Raw genomic sequence first — 20,163 nt, 5'->3', positions numbered from 1 at the left:
CCAAAATCCTTTGAGAGTGTACGTCAATGTGGATATTTCAATTGATAATTGGGTGTGGCAACTGGAGGAATACTTCTCTATTAACAATTTCAGTGGCACTGGAGATTTATTTCGTGGTGTTGAAAATGTCAATTTGAGTGTCAAACTCTCCGCTCGTATCACAGAAGGGACCACAATCCATTTCAGACGCAGAATTTCTTTGTTTTGCAAGAGGAATACTACCCCTCACTCTGTGATGTTAAGTAAATGAAGTTCTAGCAGTTGCACTAGTGTAAGGAGTAAATCATTGTGTACACTATTGAATTCTGTGACAATTATGTGTGCCTACATGAGAATCCTCCAGCAACACGGTGCTCAAAATTCAAATATATAAATGGGTTTCACTTTACATTCTCATGAAAATGAAATTTTTGATTTCAGAAAAAATAGGACATAAATTTCACAATGCATCCCAAATTGAAGCCTAGGTCAAGTTCAAGGAGAAGTATTCTTTGCGCAAGAATAAGCCAACGCAGAATCCAACTTTAAAACCTTCCGTGTAGAAGAAGAATTCCCCCGTGCAGAAGCACCGATAAAATTCAAAATCATCTGTGTTAAATGCAAAAGCATTCACCATGCATAGCACAGTATTAGTGAAGAAAGCGTTGTGCTTTTTCCTCTATAGGAAGACAAAGTTTTTGGAAGCTTGTAGAAGCTTCCTGGAAATCTCACCTGCTGTTGATCTTAAGATTGAGTGTTTGTCTGCATTAGATTGAGGGATTTTCCTCTAGAACTACATAATTTAAACAAATTCCTTTCATTCTGAGTATTTGTTGGCATAACTTTTTGTGATTTTATGTGAAATATCTGTCACGGTTTTTGTAGTGCCGTGGGATCTTTGTGAGGACTGGAGAATGTTGTAAATTTAGGTTGCAAGACTGTGCTTACCTTTTCGTTTGTATGGTACATAGAATTTATATTAATATTATATATCATCTGTAAAGAAGAGCTGGATTATGCGTTTTTATTTGTTGCGTTGTTATCTATATGTAATCAAGTTGTTTCCATTTAAAAAAATTACAGAATTTGCTTTTTGACGCTCTTTAGAATCTTCTAAATTGTGAGAAGCAATGTTGGGAGAGTGAATGTAATGGCATTTGAGTGATAATTTTTTTCTTAATTTCCCTTCTGAATGGTAAGTTCTTTTTAAATCTGGAATGTTGGAAGGCCTTTGATTCAAGTTTATTGGCTCGAAAGCATACTGAAATTTATGTTTCTGGAGTATGCATTCCCTCTTAACTTGTTATATTTGTTCAATCTTTCTCCGAATGATTGAAGGCTGTAAGTTAGGGTTTATCAATAGTAAGGCCTCTGAGATAACTTAGGGTTTGCATATTCTAATGTGGTAAGTGAGGGTTTATCAATAGATTCTGAGATAACTTGGCTTTTTAGGTCTAGTGTAAGTTGTTTTTAAGCATGTCGTCCAATTTTTTTGGGCTGCATCAGTGTGTCTAGGAGGCCTAGGAGGCTAAAGAAAGATGAGATAGGTTTTCATTTTGCTTGAGGTATATTTTAGAAGGCCAATATTCTCTCATGAATTTGTATATGTTTGTTCATTTGAGTTTTATAGGCACATTATTGCTCTTAGTGACACATAAAAGCTTAAGATTGATATAGACTTGTTGATTGTAGGGCTTTATTATTTATTGACATTGTTCTTTTGGGCAATATGGTTTGTACATTATGCTTAGCGGTTGTGTTCATTAGTCTACACTTTCTTGTGCATTGCCTCTAGATGTCGACACCATTAGCTAGGTCATCCTCAAGTAACCCCTACGCTTGTTTGCACATGGAATACATAGTGTTGACACAACACCTGCGCTAGCATTGTGCTTACCAATTCCTTTGTTTCTAATGCCACCAAAGATTATTTGGGAAATCTTTGATTGTTATAGTTAGCAAACTTACTCTTGCCATGTTAGACTAAAGATTCACTCTTGCCATGTTGGCTAACTTACCCTATTAGTTAGCCATATAGGTTGTTGTGCTAGCTTATGATTTTGCCACATCATTTTGGACTTGTTGATGTCATTCGTATAGATTGTTGGCTATGGTTAGGTCATCGATTGAATGAATGAAAGATAATTGAAAATTTCATTTGTATAGAATTCTCCTGCTTGTTAAAGACCTTTCAACATTAGGACTTCCAAAGGCTAAGATACCTTAATTTCAACATTCTCTTGCTTGTTAAAGACCTTTCAAGAACCTATTGATCAACTATAGGGGGTTGATAAGCCCATGAAATTGGAACACCATTTGAATTTCTTTGTGCTCTTAGGTTTTATTAATGCATTTGTAACATTTGCTAATTTTATCTTTCCACCCTCTACCATATCTTGAACAAAATGAAATTAAACATCGATGTGTTTTGTTTTAGCATGGAAAGTTAGATTCTTTGTTAAGAATATGACAATCTGACTATTACAATAGATAATAATCAATCTTGCATCAAACCTAATACAATATAGCTTGTTAAGGATATGACAATCTGACTGTTACAATAGATAGTAATCAATCTTGCATCAAACCTTCATATTTTAACACAATAGTCTAAGCCAAATGGCTTCTTTTTAAGCATGAGTAGCTACCATATACTCTAATTCTGTTGTGGACAAAGCAACTACAACTTGTTATTTACTAATTCTATTTGCACATGGAATACATAGTGTTGACACAACACCTGCGCTAGCATTGTGCTTACCAATTCCTTTGTTTCTTATGCCACCAAAGATAATTTGGGGAATCTTTGTTTGTGATAGTTAGCAAACTCACTCTTGCCATGTTAGACTCAAGTTTCACTCTTGCCATGTTGGCTGACTTACCCTATTAGTTAGCCATATAGGTTGTTGTGCTAGCTTATGATTTTGCCACATCATTTTGGACTCGTTGACGTCATTCGTATAGATTGTTGGCTATGGTTAGGTCATCGATTGAATGAATGAAAGATTTATAATAATGTCCACAAGGTCAAAGCAATCTATGGGATCCAAGATTGTGTTTGCTAATTGAAAATTTCATTTGTATAGAATTCTCCTACTTTTTAAAGACCTTTCAACATTAGGACTTCCAAAGGCTGAGATACCTTTCAACATTCTCCTGCTTGTTAAAGACCTTTCAAGAACCTATTGATCAACTGTAGGGGGTTGATAAGCCCATGAAATTGGAACACCATTTGAATTTCTTTGTGCTCTTAGGTTTTATTAATGCATTTGTAACATTCCTCAAAGTCTCAACCTTTGCTAATTTTGTCTTTCCATCCTCTACCATATCTTGAACAAAATGAAATTGAACATCGATGTGTTTTGTTTTAGCATGGAAAGTTGGATTCTTTGTTAAGAATATGACAATCTGACTATTACAATAGATATTAATCAATCTTGCATCAAACCTAATATTTTAACACAATAGTCTAAGCCAAATGGCTTCCTTTCAAGCATGAGTAGCTACCATATACTCTAATTTTGTTGTGGACAAAGCAACTACAACTTGTTATTTACTCATTCGATCAAAAACACCAACATACAAAGTAAAAACATAACCATTGGCCTGCTATTGTCAAACCAGCAATAACGGAGAAATTATCAAGTATCAAATCAACATATCATGATGCTTGGAGAAGGAAGGAAACCCCTTAAATAGATTTACTAAATTGCTTTTGGACTTCAAAATCATAATGTGTTATTTTTAATAAACTTTTCCCTCCTAGAAGTTCGTCCCACTTCTAGAAGGCTTAATAAATGTTATAAATTCATTTTATAACTTGCTTTCATGATAAAGTCACTTTATATTTTATTACCTTCTTAATAAAGTCACTTTATGACTTTACTTTATTTCATCACTTAAATAAATTTATTTTTATAATTTAATTTTTTAACTTATAAAATTACTTTATAGGCTCAAAGCAATATTATTTATTTTTCCATCATTAAATAATTGTCAATGCCAGCCTCTCATACCTTATATCTCCACATTAGCCTATTGGAATTGTCACTGAGGAGAAGGGGACATTACATAGGATTAGTCATATATTGCCTCAAGACTCCCACTGCTTGGACAATGTCTAGTATAGTATAGATCATAACATACATAAGATTGCCAAGAACACTCACACATGGTACACTGGTCATGCCCTCCACCTTAGTAGGAGATTTTGGACAATCCTCCACATATAACTTCATTCCTAATGCATTAGGAACTATCATGGATCTACAAGTTGTCTTTTTCAAACTCTCCAACATTAAATTCACACACTCGGTTAGCCAAAGCTTTCTATTAGCTCTGTCTCTTCTAATCTCCATTTCCAAAATGTACCTAGCTACACCTAAAAATTTCATTTCAACTGCATTGACAACTACGACTTCAAGTTAGAAATCAAATATCCATTCCCAAACATTAACATATCATCCACATATAATGCAATAATGAGAACGTGACCATTATCAGATTTCAAGTAAACACAATGATCAAATTTAGACCTCTAAAATCCCAAACTCAACTCATAAGTATCAAAACTTTGGTACCATATCTTAGGAGACTTTTAGACCATATAAAAACTTTTTCAACTTGCAAACTAGATTTTCTTTGTATTTTACCATGAAATACTTTGGCTGTGATGTATAGATTTCTTCCTCCAAATCACCATGAAGTAATGTTGTCTTCATATCCATTTGCTTGATTTCCGAGTCATGAATTGAAGCAAGTGATAATAAGAACCAAACAAATGTCAGCTTTGAAATGGGAGAGAAAATCTCACCATAGTCCTATTCCCTTAACCTAAGAATACTCTTTCCTTACCATCTATGCTTTATGCTTCTCAACACTACCATCAAGACCATACTTTTTCTTGAACACCCATTTGCATTCCTTAGGATTATGTCTTCATGCCAAGGTACTGGATCTCAAGTATTCTTCTTCTTCAAAGAAGTCATCTTTACATCCATGACTTTCATCCAAGAATCTGCATCACTTATACCCATAGCCTCTAATAGTCCTAGGTTCAACAGTGTTAATAATCAAACCAAAAATATAACTGAAATCTAACATTGAATAACCAAACCTATATAGTTGCCACCCGATTCTTGTAGACATCATCAAACATTGAGGTTGACGTTCTTCTTTTTCTTCACTTTCAAAGCTTCTATATCTCTCCTCATCATCAAGTCCATTAGGAGATCATAGTTCTTTTTTAGAGGTAAAAAGAATTTGAACTACCTCCTTATTCGATTTGTCCTTTTTTATCTAGATGCAGATCAATAGTGGAAGATTTCATCTCTCTGAAAATAACACTTTTGGTTTAGAGAACCTTCTTTGTCACTAGATCCCAAAGCTTGTACCCTTTTCCATTAGCACCATAGTCGATAAAGATGGACTTCACTACCTTGTTCTCCAACTTAGACCTTTTTTCACTTAGAAAATGGGCATAAGTTTTGCAACCAAATACTCATAGATGTCTCATTGAAGGCTTCTTTCCTAACCAGACCTCCATAGGTGTCTTATAAATAAGTGTTGATGCAGGAGATATGTTTAGTAGATAACATGTAGTGACTGCAAACTTCAGCCTAAAACTTTTGTCTGAGACCAGTACTACTAAGCATATTCCTATCCGTCTCCATCAACATCCAATTCATCCTCTTTGCAACTTCAATTTGTTGAGGAGTGTATAGAGTTGTCTTATACTTTTCAATCCCATGGTATTTACAAAACCTATCAAAATCTATGAAACAAAACTCGCCACCATTATCAGTCCTCAAACACTTAATGTTTCTACTAGTCGGATTCTCAACAAGAGCCTTAAACTCCATAAATTGACTAAACACTTTAGATTTGCTTTTGAGAAAATAAACGAAGTCCCTCTATTGTAGTTATCAATAAATGATATGAATTTTTTAGAAAGTTGCAAAAAAATGGTGCACAACAGATTGTCTAGAGATTGTAATAGAGTCGACAAAATGCAATGGCAACAGAGTGAAGCTCCACATCAGAATAGGAGCAAGGGAAAGGGGAAGTGGATGATGTGAATGAGCTCCCTCATTTTGTTTCGGGTGCCAACAAGATCCCTATGGGAATGAGAAGAAGTTGGATCAATGTGGCCAAGTAGCAAGAAAGACGTTTCTTCACTAGAGGGCCAACTAGAACTAAGGATTGGAGGATCTAAAATCGAACAAACGGTGAAAGAGAGAAACCTAGGGTTGGTGTGAGAAAGCAAAGAATGCCAAAATAAAAAATGATGGTGATTTTGAGAAAAACCCTTGATCCAATCAAGGCAAGATTAGTAGAGAGAGCCTTTTTTGTTTAATGGACGTGTAGGCAATTTTAGAAGACCAAAATCACGAAATGGTGGGAGAAGAAGAGAGGGGGAGAGCTAAGAATTAGGGCTCTTCCCAATAAGTTCTTCATTATGGAGTGCAAATTGCCAAAACGCAAGAGGGAACTTAGTGTGATCCATGTGATGGAGGTTTGGGTTAAGCTAACTTTAATCCTTGGAAGCAAAAGTTGGGAGAAACCTCGATGTGGCTTAGATTATTCAACCTCTTGTCTGAATATTGGTGTGAAGAAACTCTATGCAAGATCAAAGATGAACTAGGGCCCGAAACTGAGATTGACATGGATACCCTCAATAGTAGTAACAAATTTGCTATAATATGTGTGGTTGTTGATTTGGAAGAGGGTTTCTGGGAAGAGCTAGAGATCATAATTGAGAATGGATCTTGAAAGCAGAAGGTTACTTTGGAAACTCTTGTAGGTTATGACAAGTTCCTCAACCGGAAGAAAGTCACGTCACTAGAAGAATGCCATAAGAATGAGAGAAAAATGGGAGGATTGACATAAGCTATCAGATACATCCATGATTTAAAGATATGGGTCTAATGTCTTCTCAACTATTAGAAGAAGAAAATGGACTCGTAGAAGATCCACAAGCAAAGATCAATCTACAAAGCCTTATTAAATATTTAATCCTCGATGGTGAGGTGAGGTAGATGGAGGCCACTTTAAATCTCTATGTATATCTATCAACACACAAGGAATAGAGTAGGGATAATATCTTTACATCATTAGCATTTGATCTATTGAGGAAAAGCGCTCCTATCAACCCTTGAAAGGAAATTAAAAATGGTAATGACGATAATTTTCCTAAGTGATTACCTATTAAGAGGTATTTGAGTAACACTTTTGAGGAGGAGATTGAAGGCTCACAAAATTGCATGGAGGCTAGAGGAGAGTTTCTTCTTGACAATAATTTGGAGGAAAATATGCTTGGAGAGTTGTTTGCGATAACAAATAGTCAACAATTTGTTTGGGGGAAAATGGAATGCCATTAAGATTATTGGAGAAAGAAGGCAAGGATTTTCAGGAGAACCAGGAGGTTGCAACCAAGACACAAAAAAAATATGAGAAGCTTGGGAAAACAAGACCTGACTAGATTGTGGAGAGGAGAAGACAGGTACAAACACGAATCTAGAAAATCTTTGCAAAGATGGAGATGCAGAGGGCCAAGTAAAAATCGCTAGGATGGTGGGATCAAGGAAGGATAACCCCCTTCCCAAGGAGCCATGAGGTTCATTTCATGGAATGTTAGGGGCCTAAGTGCCAGTAACAAACATTGGTTAATCAAGAGCCAAATGGAGGGATCAAAAGCAAACATTATTCTCCTCTAGGAAACTAAATTGACAAATAATGAAAGAGTCTTGCACAAGAGGAGATTTAAATGAGCGAAAGGTATGTGGGTTTAGTTGGATGGTGATTCGGGGAGTTTAGCAACTTTGTGGAGACCTCAATCTATGTTGGTGAAGTGGGTAGTTGATGGTAAGAATTGGTTACATTGAAAGATCAAAAGTTAATATTCCAATTTGCAATTGTTTTTGACAAACGTCTATAGGTCAGTTTCTTGCATCAACAAAAAACCTGGTTGAAAATAGATCATGCAATTAGCTTATAGCCCCAAGAATTCCACATCTTTGGGGGAGATTTCAATGCCATATTAACTGAGAATGACAAGAAGGGAGGAGTGATCAGGAAGTTACAATCCCAAGTAGATTTCAAAGCTTGGGTAGGAAGGAATCAGTTAATGGAGATTGGTTTCAATAATGGGACCTAAACTTGGACTAATAGGCATTTTGGTTTTAGCAATGTTGCAGAGAAATTGGATAGATTCTTCTGGAATTGGAATTTTGGAGCTTTCACTTTCAAGCTAGAAGTTGAGATTCTACCTTGGTTAGGGTCGAATCACTTTCCAATCATGTTGAACATTATGAGTGACAAAAGATTGGTGAGCTTTAATTAAAAAATATGTGGTTTTTGCATCCTGATTTTTTCTAGTTGATAACTAAGTGGCAAGGTCAAGTGCAAGTGAGTGGCTCCCCAAAGTTTAGAATTGCTACCAAAAGAAAAGAAATTAAGAAAAGTCTCAAGGATGGAACTGTTTACATTTCAAGAACATCTTTGAGACCAAGAAGAACAGTGAAGAGGAGTTGGAGGTTCAAAACAACGAGGTGCAGATGAAGGGAATGAGTGAGAACAACTTCCTTAGGGAAAAGAGATTAATGGGGGAATATGAGGAAACCTTGGCAAGAGAAGAAACTCATTGGAGACAGAAATCTAGAGAAGTTTGGATCAAGGATAGAGATATATGAATAAGATCACCAAGATTAAGAGGAGCGATGGGTCAATAGTGGAAGATTGAGAGGAGATCAAAACCTTTGTAATTGACTACGTCGATGAGATGCTAAATAACCACAGTGACTCATATTTGTTGGCACACATTTTTTTATGGAGAACATCCTTAGGTTAATCACGAAGGAGCATAATAAAATGCTCATGGAAAGATTTAGTCAAGAAATCAAGAAGGGGGTCTTTCAATTACATCTAGACAAATCCCCTAGTTCAGATTAGTTTTTGGCGACCTTCTTTCAGAAGTGCTGGAACCTGATAAGTAAGGAAGTGACAAAGGCAATAGAAGATTCAAGAGCTTTAGGTAAGATTATGAAAGAACTCAATAATGTTTTTTTGGTATTAATCCCAAAGAAAGAGCAAGCTATGTCATTAGATGAGTTTAGGCAGATCTCACTCTGTAATACATTCTATAAGATATTGGCCAAAGAAAGAGAAAATAGTTTCAAAACTATATTACCAAGCATTATTTCAATGGAGAAAACAAGGTTTGTGTAAGGTAGATCAATATTAGATGGAGACATCATTTCAGAGGAAGCTTTGCATTCAATTCAAAAAATCACAAAATTTAGAATGTCGGTCAAATTGGATATTTGAAAGGCTTATGATAGGGTAGATTGGAGATTCCTAATGAAAGTCATGGAGGCTTTGGGTTTGATAAAGAATGGTTGGAATGGATTTATAAACGGATTGCTAGCCTCAAATATTCAATTTTGTTGAATGGTTTGTCAAAAGTTTTTAAAAATATTTGAGTGGCATTAGACAGGGTGACCCTCTCTCTCTTCTATTCATCATTATGACAGAGTCTTTGGGAAGATCTTTATGTAAAACACTTTCAAGGGGGGAATTGGAAGGAATCAAGATTAGAAGCAAACTCTCTCCTCTTTCTAATTAGTAGTTTGCTGATGATACATTGCTTTTTGGGGCAGCTAAGTGACATGAGGCATAAATTTTCAAGGGAATCCTTGATGTTTACTCAAAAGATTTAGGACAAGAAGTAAGAGTGAACAAAACAAAGATTATCCTCTTTCACATCTCGATAAGGAAATAACAAGAAATTTTAAGGCTTCTTAGGGTAAAGAAGGGCCAGTTACCTTGCACATACCTTGGTTTACCCTTGGACAAAGGATCAATTATGAACAAACTTTGGGCATGTCTTTGTGACAAAATTGTCAATAAAGAAGCCTCTTGGAAGGGTAATGACTTTCATTGGTTGGAAGGATTATCATGTTAAAGACAGTTCTTTTGCCCATTCTTATTTACCTTATGTCTTGCCTTAGTCTATTTGCTATTGTGGATAAAAAATTGTCACCACACATGAGGAATTTTTTTGAAATGGATATCCAAAGAAGAAAAGATTCTATGATTGTTTAGGAAAAAATTTGCAGGCCTAAGCAATTAGGTGGAGTGGGACAAAGAAAGCAATAGCTCTAGGATAAATCTTTAGGGGCCAAACTGATATGGAGGATGTTTAAGGGCCCTCAGTTGAAATGGTCAAATATCTTGCAACACAAATACTTGGAGGATAATTAGGCTTCCAGTGTGCTAACCATCCCTAATCCACCAAAAGGTTGAAGGATTTGGAATTTCATGATGGAATGCAATTCTTTTGTCTTTGATTATCTTACTTGGGATGTTCACAACGATAGATTTGATCTTTTTGGGGATGACTCTTGGTGTGTGTTGTACCCAAGGCAGGACTGAGAGGGGGGGGGGGGGGAACAGTCAAAATCAAAATTAATGCAATAATTCACAACACTTAAATCAATTAAACAGTAACACATAGTCAACACATCAAAGCCAAAAATTTGTATGTGGAAAACCCAAAACAAGGAAAAACCACGGTGAGCACCTGCTCACAAAATATATCCACTATGAATATCATATTACAATGAAAGAGTTCACTACTTTGGACTTGTTGACCAAGGCTAACTGCTCTTGGGGAAAGATACAATAATGACTTCCAAACTTGATGCTAAATACGACAGGGTAAGATACAACAAATTGATTTGAAAAGAAGGATCTCCTGATCATGAAGTTGTCCTTGAACTCTGCATCAAGCGATCAACATCCACACACACACAATTCATACCTCATTTGTCAACACATTGTCTCTTTTTTTTGCCACAGTCTCAAACAACTTGTATATCATTTGAACACAACTCTTCCTCTCTATTCTTCATTGAATTTTACTGTCTATATCCACACCACACACTCTTTTCACACATCGCCATCCTTGCATCAATTCTTTATATACAAGATAGATCATTAAGGCTTGAACCAAGTCGGCCAAAACAAAAAATAAACCTATCAGACCAAAAAAACACACATTGATCGACTCTAAGAGAAAGAGGGGACCAAAACACATCTTCCTAAGTCCAATCCATTGATCCGCAGACACCAGAACATTATCCACGACATAACGTGTCCATATAGACAATCAACGAGCCAAAACATACTCCAATGCAAATTACTCTTATCCGGATCTCCACACGCTACAGTGACCCATAACACATCAAATTACCTTCCACAAATCATATCTAGACCAAAAGGTAAGTTTAACACAAAATATCACATCTGGGTATGAAACATACCACAACATCCAGAGAACACAGAGATATTTCTGAACCACAAAATTAACTTATCCATAATTCCAATTCATTACCAATGTAGATAACAACACCAAAGAACATCAATAACAATTTTTAGACTCAAACACTTTTGAAAATACAAATAGAATAACTGCGACATCAATACAACAAAATATCTCTACACCATAGACTTTCATACCAATATCTATCCTGAACAACAAGTTTGACATCAATGACAACCAAAGTAACACATACTTCTAACAATATCCCCCTTTTTCATTGATGGCAACACTTGACCAAACTGCAAAACATATTTCTCTATCAGAAATTGCTTTCACTATTACTTTTGAAGTAATTTTCTCTCTCTTCCCCTTTGCTATCAAAGACAAAGACCATAGCATCGTCACACACTCCACTGCTCCCCCTGAGAGTAGCCACAACATCAATCTAGTGAAATAAATAGTCATGAAAGCTCCCCTTGGAAAGATGCACCTTCATAATGCACCTAGTTAGAAGGAGGGGCAATAACCCTAAGCTTCTCTCGAAGAAACTCAAATGTATCCTTTGCCAATTCCTTAGTGAAAATATCTGCAACTTGTTCTTTTGTAGAAATATATTCCAACCAAACTTCCTTCTCAATAACTTTCTCGCTTAAGAAGTGATATCTGATTGAAATGTGTTTTGTTCTTGAATGCATAACCAAAAATTTTGAAATGTTTATTGCACTTGTATTGTCACATGTAATAGGAATTGCATCATCATATGTTACCTTGCTATGTTTAAGTGTTTGTCTCATCCACATTACTTGAGTATAGCAAGATGTTGCTGCAATGTACTTTGCTTTAGTAGTAGATAGAGAAACTCAATCCTATTTCTTGTTGTCAAACCATGAAACCAATCTATCTCCTAAAAAGAAAGAACCACCATTAGTGCTCTTCCGGTCATCAACACTTCCAACCCAATCTGCAGTCGTATAAGCCTTGAACAAAAAAATCTCCACCCTTTTTGTACTAGAGTCCAAATATACAGTCCCTTTCAAATATCTGAAAATTCTTTTCACAACCCACTCATGTGTCATTTTCGGATTATCCTTAAACCTAGTCACCAAACAAATAGCTTGCATGATATCAGGTCTATATGTAGTCAAATACTACAATCCATCAACCATTGATCTGTACTTCTTCTGATCAACCTCTAAGACTTATCATCTTTGCTCAATTTGCGTTCAATAGTTAAAGGAGTTATAACAGGTTTACAACCATCCAACTCAAATTTCTTCAACATTTCTTTCACATATTTGCTTTGTGGGATAAAAATTCCATTTTTAGATCGAATAACTTGTAATCCAAGAAAGAAAGATAATTCACCAATTAATGACATTTCAAATTCCTTTTGCATCTCTTTAGCAAATTCTTTACATAAGTTATCATTTTCTCCAAATATAAAGTCATCAACACAAACTATAACAATTAGTAGCTCATCTCCATCAATATTGAAATAAATATTACTATCTACCGTACCTTTCCTGAAATTATGTCATAACCAATAGCTGTCTAATCTTGCATACTAGGCCTGTGGTGCCTATTTGAGCCCATACAATTCTTTCTTTGGTCTACACACCATATCCAGATCTTTTGAGAGTCTGAACCCGTCTGGTTTCTCAATGTATACTTCTTCTAGGTCTCCATTCAAAAATTCTGACTCGACATCCATCTAATAAACTTTAAAGTTCTTGTAGGCAGAAAATGCAAGAAACATACATATAGCTTCCATCTTTGATACCGAAGCAAAAGTTTCTTCAAAGTCTATGCCTTCCACTTGTGAATATCCTTTACATACCAGTCTTTATTTTTTTGTTGTGATTTGTCCTTGCTCATGTAGTTTGTTCTTGAATACCCATTTAGTTCCTACCACATTCTTGTCCACCGGTCTAGGTACTAACTCCCAAGTCTTGTTCTTCTGTATGTGGTTCAATTATTTTTCCATTGCTTTTACCAAACTTTCACCTTTACTTGCTTCCTCATAAGTCTTCGACTCAGTCATTGATAGAAAACAATAGTTGTCTTGTTCTTGTGCTTCTGCTATTTTCCTTCTTATCTGAACACCTTTAGCCTTATCTCCGATTATTTGATTTTTTGAATGATGCTTCCGGACATACTCAGCTAGAGTTTTTGTTGTGTCTTCCTCTTCTTCTTCTTCATTTGTTTCCTCCTCCTTGTTCTCTTCCAGATCACTTGTCTTCTCTCTAATTGTTGGAACAATCTCAACCTCGATTTCAGTGTTAGGTTTAATTTGATTCCACTCTTCGCACACTTTCACATTTGCACTTTCTACTATTTTGTTTAGCCTTTTGTTGAAACACTAGTAAGCTTTGCTATTTGTAGCATATCCCAGAAGGATCCCTTCATCTTCTCTAGGGTTAAATTTCCCAAGTTATCCTCATATCTTTTGATATAACATTTGCTTCCAATTTTTTTTAAGTATTTCACAATAGGTGGTCTTTCGTTCCACAATTCATAAGGTGTTTTAGTATGATTTACCCTAACCTGCACCTTGTTAAGAAGATGCACAACAATTTGTACTACCTCTTTTCAGTACACATTAGCTAGGTTAGTATCCTTTAACAAAGTCCTAACCATCTCTATAACTATATTATTCTTTCTTTCCATAATACCATTCTGTTGAGGGGTCCTCAAAGCAAAAAAGTGCCTTCTAATCCCATGTATTTCACGAAAATTATCAAACTCCCATGAAGTGAATTTTCCTCCTCTCTCTGACCTTAAGTACTCAATCTTAGCATCTACTTAATTTTTAACCAATGGATCTGAAAACTTTGAATCTATCAAAAGCCTCAAATTTATCTTTTAGGAATGTAACCCATCAATCTAGAAAAGTCATCAATAAGTAACATGAAATACCTCTGTCCATTTAACATTCTTGTCCTTGTAGGTCCACACAAATCTATATGAATTGGTTCCAATGGTTTTGTAATGGAATACTTGTTATTCTTTAATCTTCTCCTTGTCTGCTTGCCCAATGGACATTATTTGCACATTGTATCGGTAGCTTCACAAGTCTACGCAAGTCTCTAACTTCTTCAGATCAACAAATCTTAATCATATTATCAAAATTGACATGCCCCATCCTTTTGTGCCATAACCAACATTCATTACTCTATGTTAGAAAAAAATTGCTTTCTCTTTCATTCTTGGTGTAGTATATATTTCCATTTGTTCTAACCCCTTCTGCAACCCTTTTACCGGTCTTCTCTTTTTTGATCACACATCCAGTATTAGTGAACAAAACTTCATAGTCTTTTCTACACATCTGACTAACACTTAACAGACTGTGGATTAATTCTTCAACATACTAAACATCATCAGTTTTATGCTTACCGTCAATAGAAATACTCCCAATACCTTGAATGGTTGCACCATCTTCTTTGACAAATTTCACTAATCCACCATCATATCCTTTGTCACTTGTCATATGATTTGAACATTCGGAGTCAATGATCCATGTATTTGGCTCAATTTTTGTATGCAATGCAGTCTTGACTGTTTTCTCTTCTTCTAGTTTCTTTGATACATTCTTATTTTATTCAATTTCCAAAAACAAGGATTCTTCATTTGAGTCATCATCAAGTTCATCTACAAATGAGTCTTCCTCTATTGAACATAAGCTCTTTTTCTTTCTTGTATTAAAGTTGCATCTTTTAGATTTATTTTTCTTCTCATCATCATCAAGTCTCTTATAGTCTTCTCTGTAAGTGTAGTGAGAAGTATAATGTCCAATTCTACCACAAGGAAAACATTTCAGAGGTAACTTACCTTTGTATCTTCCAGTACCATGCTTCAATCTTCTCACAAAATTTGCCTCAGCTTCATCCATGTCTCCACTGCATTTCGGATCATCATGTCTTGAAACATTAAATGTCGCCTCTTTCTTTTCTCTTTTCTCTTCTTTCATTTTTGAAATCTCAGAAGTTGACAAGGTACTAGTAAGCTAATCAATGGTATACTTGTTTAAATCATTGCTTTCCTGTATAGCACACCTTATAGCTTTGTAGGATTTTGATAGGGTCAACAAGATCTTTTGAACATAACCTTCTTTCAAATGTCCACCAAAATCTCTAAATACCATCATCAAGTTCAGTCACTCTATCTATATAGTTCTCAACATCTTCATCTTCAAGCATTCTCAGATATTCATACTTTTTCTTTAGATTTATCAGACTATCCTATTTTATCTTCAGATCTCCTTCAAATATCAAAAACAATTTTTTCCATATAGATTTGGCTTCTTTTAATCCTCTTACTCTTCCAAGCACTAAATCACTTAAACAACTAAATATTATAGCTCTAGCTTTTGTATAAGTCTCATGTAACTTTACCTCATCTGAATTCTAGGGACCAGCCTGCGGGGGCGTATAACCAATTCGGATAATGTCCTATATTCCATTCTATAATATCTCCAAATATGCTTCCATTTTCCCCTTCTAGTACAAAAAGTTTGTGCCATTGAATATCAGAGCTTTGAAATGCAAGTCTCGTGCCATATCGGATCTACCTCAAACGATTAAGCTTACTCAAGAGGAATCAAGATCTAATACCAATTGTTGAACCCAAGGTAGGACTTAGAGGGGGGGGATTAGTTAAAATCAAAATTAATGAAATAACTCACAACACTTAATCAATTAAACACTGACACATAATCAACATATCAACACCAAAAAATTGTACGTGGAAAACCCAAAATAGGGAAAAACCAAGGTGAACATCTGCTCACTAAATATATCCACTATGAATATCAGATTATAATGAAAGAGCTCATTGCTCCAAACTTGTTGACCAAGGCTAACTGCTCTTAAGGAAAGATACAAAAATGACTTGTAAACTTGATGCTAACTACAACAGGGTAAGGCACAACAAATTGATTTGATTAGAAGGATTTCCTAATCATGAAGTTGTCCTTGAACTCTGCATCAAGCGATCAATATGCATGGACATTATTCAGACCTCATCTATCAACACATTGTCTCATATTTCTGCCATAGTATCAAACAACTTGCATATCATTCGAACACAACTCTTCTTCTTTGTTCTCCATTGAATTTCATTATCTATATCCATACCACACTCTTTTTCACACATCGTCATCCTTACATCAATTTTTTATATACAAGATAGATACATCAAGGCTTGAACCAAGTCAACCAAAGCAAAAAAAAACCTTCTGGACCAAAAACACACACGTTGCTCTACTCCAAGAGAAAGAGGGGACCAAAACACATCTTCCTAAGTCCAATCTATCGATCCACAAACACCAGAACGCTACCCACAACATAATGTGTCCACATATACAATCAACGAGGCAAAACATACTCCAATACAATTACTCTTATCCAGATCTCCACATGCTACGGTAAGACCCATAACACATTGAATTAACTTCCACAAATCATATCTAGACCAAAAGGTAATATTAAGACAAAATATCACATCCAGGTATGAAACATACCACAACCTCCAGAGAACATAAAGATATTTCGGGTCCACAAAGCTAACATATCTATAATGCCAAATCATAGCCAATGAAGATAACAACACCAACCAACATCAATAACAATTTTTGGACCCAAACACTTCTGGAACAACAAATAGAATAATTGCATTATCAATACAACAAGATATCTTTGCACCATAGACTTCCAAACCAACATCTATCTAGAACAACAAGTTTGACATCAATGACAACCAAAGAAACACATACTTCCAATAGTGTGGGTATCCAAGCATTAGCTTCTTAGTAGAAATGGAATATACTAAGACTTTTCTTTCACAAACATGGGGCTTAAAGGTGAGGGATTACATGCAGGTGAGAGATGACAATTACTCTTGGCGTTGGGAGTGGAAGGAGTTGGATAACTTGGGGCTGCAAATTGAGGATGTGATGAGGTTGAAGGATATCCTTTGGGATAGACAGATGTTATTGAGGAATGAACGAGATGAGATAGTATGGAATGGTTCCAAATTTGGCCAATACATTGGTAAGGATGGATATAGGTTGCTTCAAAATGAATCGGACCTTGAGGAGGTTAAAATTCTAGTTATAACACCTTTGTTGGAATAAGATTTGCTTATTGAAGGTAGATGTGTTCTCTTGGGCAATAGTTCTAAGGAAAATTTTGACATTGAATAAGTTTAGAAAGTTCGGTTATTTGCCCCCCTATAGATGTGTTATGTGCAAGGGTTTAAAGGAGTTTGTGAATCACCTTTTACTAGGGTGTTTGTTCGCTCAAGAATGTTGGAGTTGGTTGCGTTCTGAGTTGGGATGGACAATTTCCCTTCCTAATGATATCTCGAGTCTTTTTCAATCATGGCCTATTTTGTGTAATAAGGAAACTTATTCTTGTTTATGGATCATTTGCCCATCCATCCACATTTGGGAACTTTGGATGGAGCATAATAGGAGGATATTTCAAGAGAAGATTATGTGCTTAGATTCTTTTTTGAACAAAGTAGAAGCTTCTATAGTGGAAGTAGCAAACAACAAACTAATAGATCAGAGCTCTAGGTCTTCCTCATTCCTTAGTTAAGACACTTAGATATGAAGAATTGTTGGTATGGTCTAAAAAATTCTCTAATTTGAGGTCTAGGTCGGGTTGAATCTCAAATTTAGAAAGACTTTGTCCAATAGCAAAAACTAGATTAGGGATAACACAAGGTCAACTTTGACGGTGCTTCTTGAGGCAACACAAGAGTGTTGGGGGCTTCTTGCATTATTTAGAACTAGGAAGGAAATATTGTGTGTAATATTGCTAAACCTCTCCCACAAAACACCAATAGTGTTGCAAAATTTAAGGCTCCAGTTTTTGGTTTGAAGAAATATAGAGGTCTTGGTTTGAGGAAAGTGGTGGCTAAAGGAGATTCAACATAGTGGTTAATGCTCTTAGAGGGGTCATACTCCCAACTGGAATCTTCAATCTTTACCAGATGAGACTCTTTAGATATCTTATGAATTCATGTTATTTCATTTTGATCACATTTTTTGAGAAGCCAATAGGGATGTAGATTCCTTGGCTAATAGTTCGATAGATGGAGTATATGTTTGTTTGTTAGATGACATAAATGTTGTGCTAGAGTAGTTTTCTTTGGGTTAGATTGTTTTGTGTTTGTGATGGTGGGTGGATGAACTTCTGTAGGTCAGCTCGCTCTTACTCATTGTGGTGGAGGTGTGGGGTACTCCATGTTCACTAATTAGTGGCTAGCATGACTTGCTAATTAACACATTTGCTTCGAGATCCATGGCATTCTGGTTGGTGGTTTGACTTGTCTAAGATAGTCTTGTCGAATAGTTAGCTCACTAGTGGTGGGCCTATGTAGCTTTCTTGACTCTCTATTAAGTGGTTCTTGTTGTCACATTACGCCTATGGGAATAACTGCAAGTCACAATACAATTTTGCTTATTTGAAACTTTACCTAGAATTGTAATCCTTGTTTTTCAAATTAAAGAAACCCTTTAGTTATGAATTAAAAATAAATAAATATGAAATACGGATTTAGAAATCCAACAAATATGAATAGGACCAAAAACATCAGAATGAATCAAGTTCAACAAACTAGCAGTTTTATGAGAGCTAGAGTAAAACTAAACACGATTTTGCTTGCCATAAATACAATTTGTTCACAAAAATAAATCTCAAAATTACAATAATCAAGCCCCTAAATGAGGCATTTATTTTTTAGTTTTTTGAGACCCTTCTCATCGATGTGACTAAGTCTTTGGTGCCATAACATTGTCCTCTCCATTAGAAGTTTCATCTTGAAGGAATTGGTACCCTTAGGTACCTAGAAAAAATGACCACCAAATGTAGAAGCAATAGAACTTTTCATAGATTGATCTAACAGTAACGATGAAGATTATAAAACCCTATCCTAGCTCCATAGAAGTACTATTACATTGTACAATGCCTGCATCTATCTTATACAAGATGCTAATGAAAACACTCTTAGCAAGCACTATGTTGGTATTTATGAATGTGTTGCATTAGTTTTGTCATTGATGTCAACACTCATCCTTCTAGAGATTTACATTGTTGATTTGGCACTATGGTTATATTGGTTTACTGTTGAACCGACACATTGTGTTCACCGGCAAGGTCAATGACTAATGCACAGTCATCGGTATATGCTCACCGACAGGTTATGTGGTTCACCGACACTGATGATGACTTGTTATCATCTAGAGATCACTTGATTATGTCAAAGACATGGTTTGGATACTTGGTTTTGGTGTTTTGATTATTGATCTAATCGGGTTGACATATTTGTTGTTACCGATAGATTGGTCTAGGTTATGGACCGGTATGCGTTATCTATTCCAGATCAACACGACATGTTATGGAGATGATTTATTGATTGGATATTGTTGTAATTGTATTGAGCCGACATGATGCATCGCATCAAGACTTATTTGTAATTGATTTAATTGTAATATTCTTAGTGAGCCGACCTACACATTTGGTCTTAGGTTTTGTATATATGTAAGATCTCATTTATGAGATAAAGATATGATATGGTTATGGTATGGTATTGAAACATGGTATGTGCGAATATTAAAGATCATATGAGAAGACCATAGAGAAGGTTCAAGGAAGGTTTGAAGGTGTTTATCACAGCTTAACCGGTATTGAATCCAACATTGGAGATGCTATTTTGAATAGTACATTATTCTAGGATTTAACCATCCTACTGTAGTCATTGCGACTCCCATTTGAGAAGTGTACTCTAGGCGGTTGGCCTTTCTACATGTGCAGACCCCATTTGTATACACATACTATTTGCAGTAGTATCATCTGGTTGTG

The sequence above is a fragment of the Cryptomeria japonica genome, chromosome 6 (genome assembly GCF_030272615.1).
Source record: "Cryptomeria japonica chromosome 6, Sugi_1.0, whole genome shotgun sequence".
Lineage (NCBI taxonomy): Eukaryota > Viridiplantae > Streptophyta > Pinopsida > Cupressales > Cupressaceae > Cryptomeria > Cryptomeria japonica.
Note: the sequence above shows the minus strand (reverse complement) of the source record.